The sequence below is a fragment of the Nanorana parkeri genome, unplaced genomic scaffold, assembly GCF_000935625.1.
Source record: "Nanorana parkeri isolate BGI_ZX_2015 unplaced genomic scaffold, ASM93562v1 scaffold37, whole genome shotgun sequence".
Taxonomy (NCBI): Eukaryota; Metazoa; Chordata; class Amphibia; order Anura; family Dicroglossidae; genus Nanorana; species Nanorana parkeri.
This window is the reverse complement of record NW_017306305.1, coordinates 837292-844350: the sequence shown is the minus strand read 5'-3', so window position 1 is coordinate 844350 and position 7059 is coordinate 837292. Positions and strand designations below refer to the sequence as shown.

The 7059-nt window shown below is 38.2% G+C and overlaps 1 protein-coding gene across 3 annotated transcripts in view; it reads left to right on the top strand.

Annotated features, from left to right (window-relative positions):
• Positions 1 to 7059, top strand: part of RARB (retinoic acid receptor beta) — a 311193-nt gene that overhangs the window by 157924 nt on the left and 146210 nt on the right. The gene's annotated exons all lie outside the window — the stretch shown is intronic.

The window sequence follows — 7059 nt, the reverse complement described above, 5'->3', positions numbered from 1 at the left end:
TATCTATCTATCTATCTATCTATCTATCTATCTATCTATCGTTGGATAGATGGATAGATGGATAGATGGATAGATGGATAGATGGATAGATAGATAGATAGATAGATAGATAGATAGATAGATAGATAGATAGATAGACATATGTAGCTTGTGTACACATATAAAGTGGTCATGCTGTGTCATTAAAAACTATATATAGATACATTCGGACCACATATCCAAGCTTTCTCCAGTTTCATTTCCTTTTGCTTTGACCTATCTCTGTATCTCTATAGACAAAATAAATCTCTTTGTAAACTATGGTGCATTTGTGCCATTAAATCAAAATCACAGTACATCATTCACCTTTATAACTTTCGAACGGTAATGCAACTTCTAACACCCAAAGCCACTTGTATGTACGCTGTGGAGTAAATCTAGGTGCCACTGATCTAAAATATGTACAAGCATTACTGTTGTCATCTTTTCTTTAGTATTAGTATTTTTGTATTGTATCTGACTTTTTTGCAAATGGCATTTTATAAAATACCATAGCTTGTCAATGGAAATGTTTCAGAGTTGAAATCGGAGTGTTTCTATTAATTTGCTATTACTTTGTTGGGTTTGTGGTGAAATTGGCAAAGGGTATGATTTAATAACATACGCTAGTGCTTTTTTCACCATTCTAACTCTAGTACAAGTCTGCCATCAACCTTCCTTATCCACAGTGTGCCAGGATTAAGTTAGGGGATGTTTATTATGAATCTATAACTGGAGCAAGGATGTGTTGAAGAACATACATCGGTATATAACGCCGTAGTTCATTGGGGTTTGAAAGCGTGGCAAAGAAATTGCTGCTTCTACCTGAGATGAGCTGTGATATTAGCAAACCTAGAGGCTGTTACTTTTTCTTCTTAATTGCTACATGATTTGACCTTCAGGATATATATGCCTTACAAGAGGTAAGGACTTAGTGAATTTGCTTGTGCTGCATTTACTTCTGTCCCATTTAACATATTAGTCCTCCCTTTCAAGGGTCCTTGGGTCCTGCATCAAAACAGCGTTTTACAGCAATCGCTTGTCAAATTAAACCATTAAAACTGCAAGCCGCATCACCTTTATTTTTTTTCATCAAAGTCTGCACTTGTGAAAAGCCGCTTTTCTGTAGGCCATTCCAGGCTTCAAAAGACTAGAGCCTGGACTGCTACAAAGCTCCAGGCTATAATTAACTGAAATGGAAATGAATGAGAGTGGAAATTTAGTTCCTGATGTTTTAATCTAGATTTCCATGGGTTACAGAAGAGATTTCTTAAAGGGAAACATAATTATTTAATTATTTGTCAGATCGTGATGGCTTTTATTGCAAGAAGCATTATTTAATTTGTGTTCTCGAACTTTTGCGGATTAAAGAAAATAAGAGTATATGTTTCGGGGTGGTCCTGTCCAAACAGTATGAGTAGAAGAGTAGTCAGCTGCCTCTCATACACAGCATAGGTAGAAGGAGTATGCAGCTGTCCCTCATACAAGGTATGGATAGAAGGAGTAGGTAACCATCTCTTCTACACGGTTTATGTTGAAGGAGTAAGACGTTGTCCCTCACACATTGTACGTATAGAAGGAGTAGGCAGTTAATTCTCTTACACAGTATGAGTGGAACAGTAGCAAGCCATCTCTTATACACAATATGGGTAGAAGAAGTACTATTTCACTCATACTATGTATAAACGGCAGCTGCTCTCATATACAATATATAGAGTGAAATAGTAGATAGCTGCCTATCATACACAGTATGAGTCAAGGAACAGATAGCTGTCTCTTATTCACATACTGTAGATTGATGAAGCGAGTAGCTGCCTCTCATAGACAGTATGAGTGGAATAGTAGGCAACTGACTCTTATACACAGTACGAGTGAAGGAACAGGCAGCTGTCATTCATACATAGTATGGGCCCCCATGTGGGGTAGATTGGGTAATTTTAGAAATAAAGCAGTCACATGCCCATGAACACGAAGAAGTATATTCAGGAGACTGGTGGCAGCATGTAATATTGAATCAGTGGGTAAGAAAAACACAAAACATATCTAAAGGATTTCACACTAAAATATATAAAGCATCTGTATATATCCGATAACACGCATCCCAAACAACCCATAAATAAAACTAAAATGAGCTTCTAGTGAACCATTCTGAGCAGTCTATATGCAGTACAATAATATGTCAGATATAAGATATGAAGAATGTGAAAAGAGTGTGATTGCATGGTGAAGAAACCTCTGTGGGGTCCAAACCATCACAATAAGGTGGAACCTGGCTTCACAGCTGGTGAAAGCCGCAATCATATATTACCTAAATATGTAATTTGCACTCCTCAGTTGAATTCTAGTAAATTGCCCAAATATGTACTGACATAAATGTTTTGTATAGAACTATTAGCCATTTGTTCTGAAAGTCTGCTCGATAGCAGAAGTCCCTTTCAAGATCTAAGGTATCTTGTTGAAAATCATTACATTAAATTGAATGGGCGGGATCATAAAAGTGACTGTATGATGACCATTTCTGCCCATGTGTGCAGTTCTCAGCACTTCTTTTGTACCCCATGCAGTTCAGAAGTTCAGCTACAGTGCCAAACCTCCAGATCAGTCTTACAACTTTGACTAAATCTGTTAAAGATCAGTCCAGGTCAGGAGTCAAGTTGGTTCATGGTCTTCAAAGGACCTCTATACCCTGAAGAAAAAGGTACACTGTATGAATTATGTAGGAGAGCTAACAATAATCAAACTTTGTACAGGCTGGAATTCATGGCAAGACCCCACAGACCATGGCCCAGGGCAGCAAAGTTTCTATAGGTGACATGGTCCCCTTTTCCTTTGTGTTAGATACAAAAGAAGATCTAATGAAATTATAATTAGTAGTTTACTTTTCTTTGAGGTATGGATGGAAGCTCATATGTGTATTGTGAATCATATCCTTTGTCCACAACCTCTTTTAATATCAATGGCTCTGTTAAACTCTTGAAACTTGTAGAAAAGTTTGTGAAAAGGACGCTGCTTACATTCATATGCCCAACCCTTATTGGTCCCATTCAAAAAGCCAGCTGTCGGCAGACAGAGGCACACCACGGCCATCACTAGTAATCCAATGTATGAAAAGCCAAACTTAACCATCGGAAAAAGTTTATTCCCAGGAATTTACAATGTTGCAAGCATGACAAGATCCACGGGCTCTGACACGTTTCGCCAAAAAGGCTTAATCATAGAGACCAGTCTCTATGATTGGGCCTTTTTGGCGAAACATGTCAGAGCCTGTGGATCTTGTCATACTTGTAACATTGTAGATTGCTGGGAATAAACTTAATGTATGCGTTTATAGATCTATAAAAATGTCATTTGTGTAATAGTCATTTAGGTGTATGGCCACAATTGCAATGCATCCTCTTTTTTCTTAAATTTCAACTCTGGGTAAAGAGCTGAATACATAAATGAAATGCATATATAAGGAATGCTTTACTCGCCAGAGAATCTGCATTTCTGTGTATCCAGCTCTGTGATTTATTCAACGGCACAGACCTGTCTGGCATAGCAGGATACCTAAGCTTACCTAAGTATGTACACACTGCTTGCATTTAACAACACCCCCTTAATTGTCTATTGATGATTATACAGCTTTTGGGTTATAATGTTGCATAAAGCTTTTACCAGCTACACCAGGGGTAGCCAAACTCTGGCCCTCCAGCTGTGGTGAAACTACAAATCCCATGACGCACCTCTCTCCGGGAGTCATGTCTGTGGCTGTGAGAATCTTGCAATGCCTCATGGGATTTGTAGTTTCACAACAGCTGGAGGGCCGGAGTTTGGCTACCCCTGAGCTACACCATGCATGGTGTCGCTGGTAAATGGCCAGCAGTTGCCAGTGCTGATAGCTGGACAATCTGAGCGGAGACAGAAGTCAAATATAATGCTATGCATTTTTCAGGGTACTTGTGTTTTATAGCTGTTTAAAGGTTATTGATGATTTCTAGGGTGAAACATTCATTTTAAGTGGCAACCAATGTGATTCAGAGTCCAACTGCAATTTTCCTGTACTGGATTGGATTATTTCGAATTTGACTTGATTGCTGTGCAGACCAATAGTACAAAAAGACAATGATACATTTTGTCTTAGTCACCGTCTCTCTCAAAACATTACACTTGTCAGGTGACACTATAAAATCATATTTTTAGACTTATGATATACAGCTCTCCAGACATAATTTAAAGGAAAATGACTGAATAAGTGAAATACACTCCCCAAAGTTAGAGCTGGCGTGTGACACTGCAGCTGTTACACAACAGTTCTATAGATCGAGAACTGACGGATCACATACAGCTGATCGCTCAGTTCACGATCTTCTCCCTGCAGTGAGCGGTGCTGTGTTTGTGGGTTTTTTTTGGGGGGGGGCCCAAAAAAAAATCTTGAACCAGGGCCCTTTGTTCCTTAGCTCCGCCACTGGTATGCGGTAACTGTCAGTCACTGCCCCCCGTAGGGATTCCCCCCTCCCTTCTCCACTCCTCCTGTGCTGACTTGAGGGACGGACAGGGGAGGGGGCAGGCACAGCTGGCCAGAGACAGAGCCAGCTGTCAAACAAACAGCAGGGTGGATCCCGACAATATTGCCGGGATCCGTCCCTGCTGTAGTGCGGCTCTGCGCTGTCAGCATATAGCCTGCTATGTGCTGAGTTGTGGATCATAGGAGGACATTGGTAAATGTCCTCCTGTGACCCTGAAGAAAACTATGGCAAAAAAAGGTTTGGCCACAGTTCTCTTTTAAACCACCTGAGCTTAATAAACATGAAGTCATAATGTACAGTATGTTATTGATAAAATCAGTTCACTTTCATTACAGATGGTATCTCTAATTGATAAAAAGTAAACTGGTTTGTAAAATACTCTGTGTTCTGTTTCCTGATAAGACTACAAGTTTATCTTAATGTGCATTTCCTGATCTACAATAACAAATGGCAATAGTGGAAAATTATATTTTAATTGTTTTGAAGAAGGCAAACGTTATCATTTTAGGCATCATAAAAAAATGAGTGCATTATTTTGAAACTTCCTACAGATAACCTCTTGTGCAACATGCAGGGATGACCTGTTCAGAAACACCAATCAAACACTCTATTTGTGTATTTGGCAGTAAAACCTGCATCTTATTTCTATTTTATTAATGCTGGTTGAATAAAACATTGCAACTTTCATACATACTGGAGAATCTATAATCAATGAATGTTTGCTACCTTCACCCTACTGTAAAATAAATATTTTACCTGTATATGTACTGCAATGATTTGTTAACGAATTGCAGAAAGAAAATGCATCGGGTTTTGTGTCTTGGATACACACACACACACATACAATATATACATTCAGATTCTCAAGAGGATGGTTAGACGTGGTGGGGAGTATACAACTGCCAAAAAGATCTTTATAGAATAGCAATTGACCCAAAAATATCCAAAGTGTCCAGTTACTGTTTTCCGAAACATAACGGCTGCCTGATGTCCTTTGGTAGCATTTGTGAACAAGAGAATTATCTTGTGTATGTTACATAACTCTGTATTTGTATAGAGAAGAGGATGTCATTTTTTATAACATTTACTTGAGTCTGACAATATTCAAACATATTTACTTTTAAAAGCAGGAACATTTCATGTTTGTATTTTGAAGGGCAAATAACACTAATTGGAACTATTGACTTTAAATTTCCCAGCCATTACAAGTAACCTGAAAGACGGACAGAATAAACAGCAGTAATCCATAGAGTTCTAGAAGTGCTTCATGTTTGTCTGCAGTGCTTAACATGATCAATATTAACTGCCCCATTGAAACTAACTGCTGTATCAAATAACAGTAAATCAAAGGAATGTGCTTACAGATTATTTATTGAAAGGTTTAATTGTTCGCTGGGGCCCTGCTTATCTTTGCAAACAATAGACATGTCTGTCTCTCAACTGTATAAACACTTTTCTGTTTGGGGTGTGCCATGTTCTCTCTTGCTTGCTGACAACAATCTAATGCAAAAGCTAATCTGGCCATTAACTTTTTAGTCAGAGGCAATAATAATTCTAACTTGTGCACCTTTAACTAAAAAAAACAAAAAACATAAAAATATTTTAAAAATTAACTTGTTTTTATCTGAATCTAAAGTGAAAACTTTTCTTGCAGTTTTGGATAGAGTGGGGAAGTGTTTCCATTGGGGAGGTTTCTCCTCACATCCTGCCCCCAAAACACAATAGAACATTAGAGGAAATCTCTCCAAAGTGAGGAAAAGTACCTCTTTGACAGATGTGAAAACAAGTGTCCCAATTGAAAGACTTCTTCTCTATTCTTGTTGTGATGGTAACTCAATGGTAACCGGGACAGAGAGGGTACATCTCTCCAGCAGAGACACAGACAATAGTAAAAACCTAATGAATATTCTAACCATTCCCTGCACTATTTAATACTAAAAAAGATATTTTATCTTTAGATATACTTAAACTTTATGGAGTTTATTATGTGGTCTTTATGTTGTATGGGACTGACTGTTCCTTCTTATTCATCTCCCATGTTTGTATAACATCAGCATATGCCTAGCCTATGACTCTTAGCCTAGTAGCTAAGAGTCAAATGTCCCTAACATACAATAGGGCCAGTTTTATAAGGCACAAATTAAAATACCAATACTAAACCATGGAGGAAACTCGCACAAACATGCGGAAACATGCAATCTTTATTGTGTCTCTAGAAGACTTTAAACCATTGACCCGGACTGCAATGCAAGAGTGCTAACTACCATGCTTCCTCTTCATATCATCTGCTGAAATCACACTTCCTTCATCACCTGCTAAGAATCAGTTTTGTGTTCAATTTCAGTTCATGGTCCCGAGTGTTTGTATACTGGGAAGTAAAGCTACACCCCACTATAGGCCACACATTTATCTGTGTTTTTCACTGTCGATAAAATGAATTAAAAATTCAATTGTTTCCAGTAAAAGAATGCCTACAAATGCATTGCAGTGGAAGCCCTGAATGCTGAATTGTTGTGCTGGCATGTCAATATAA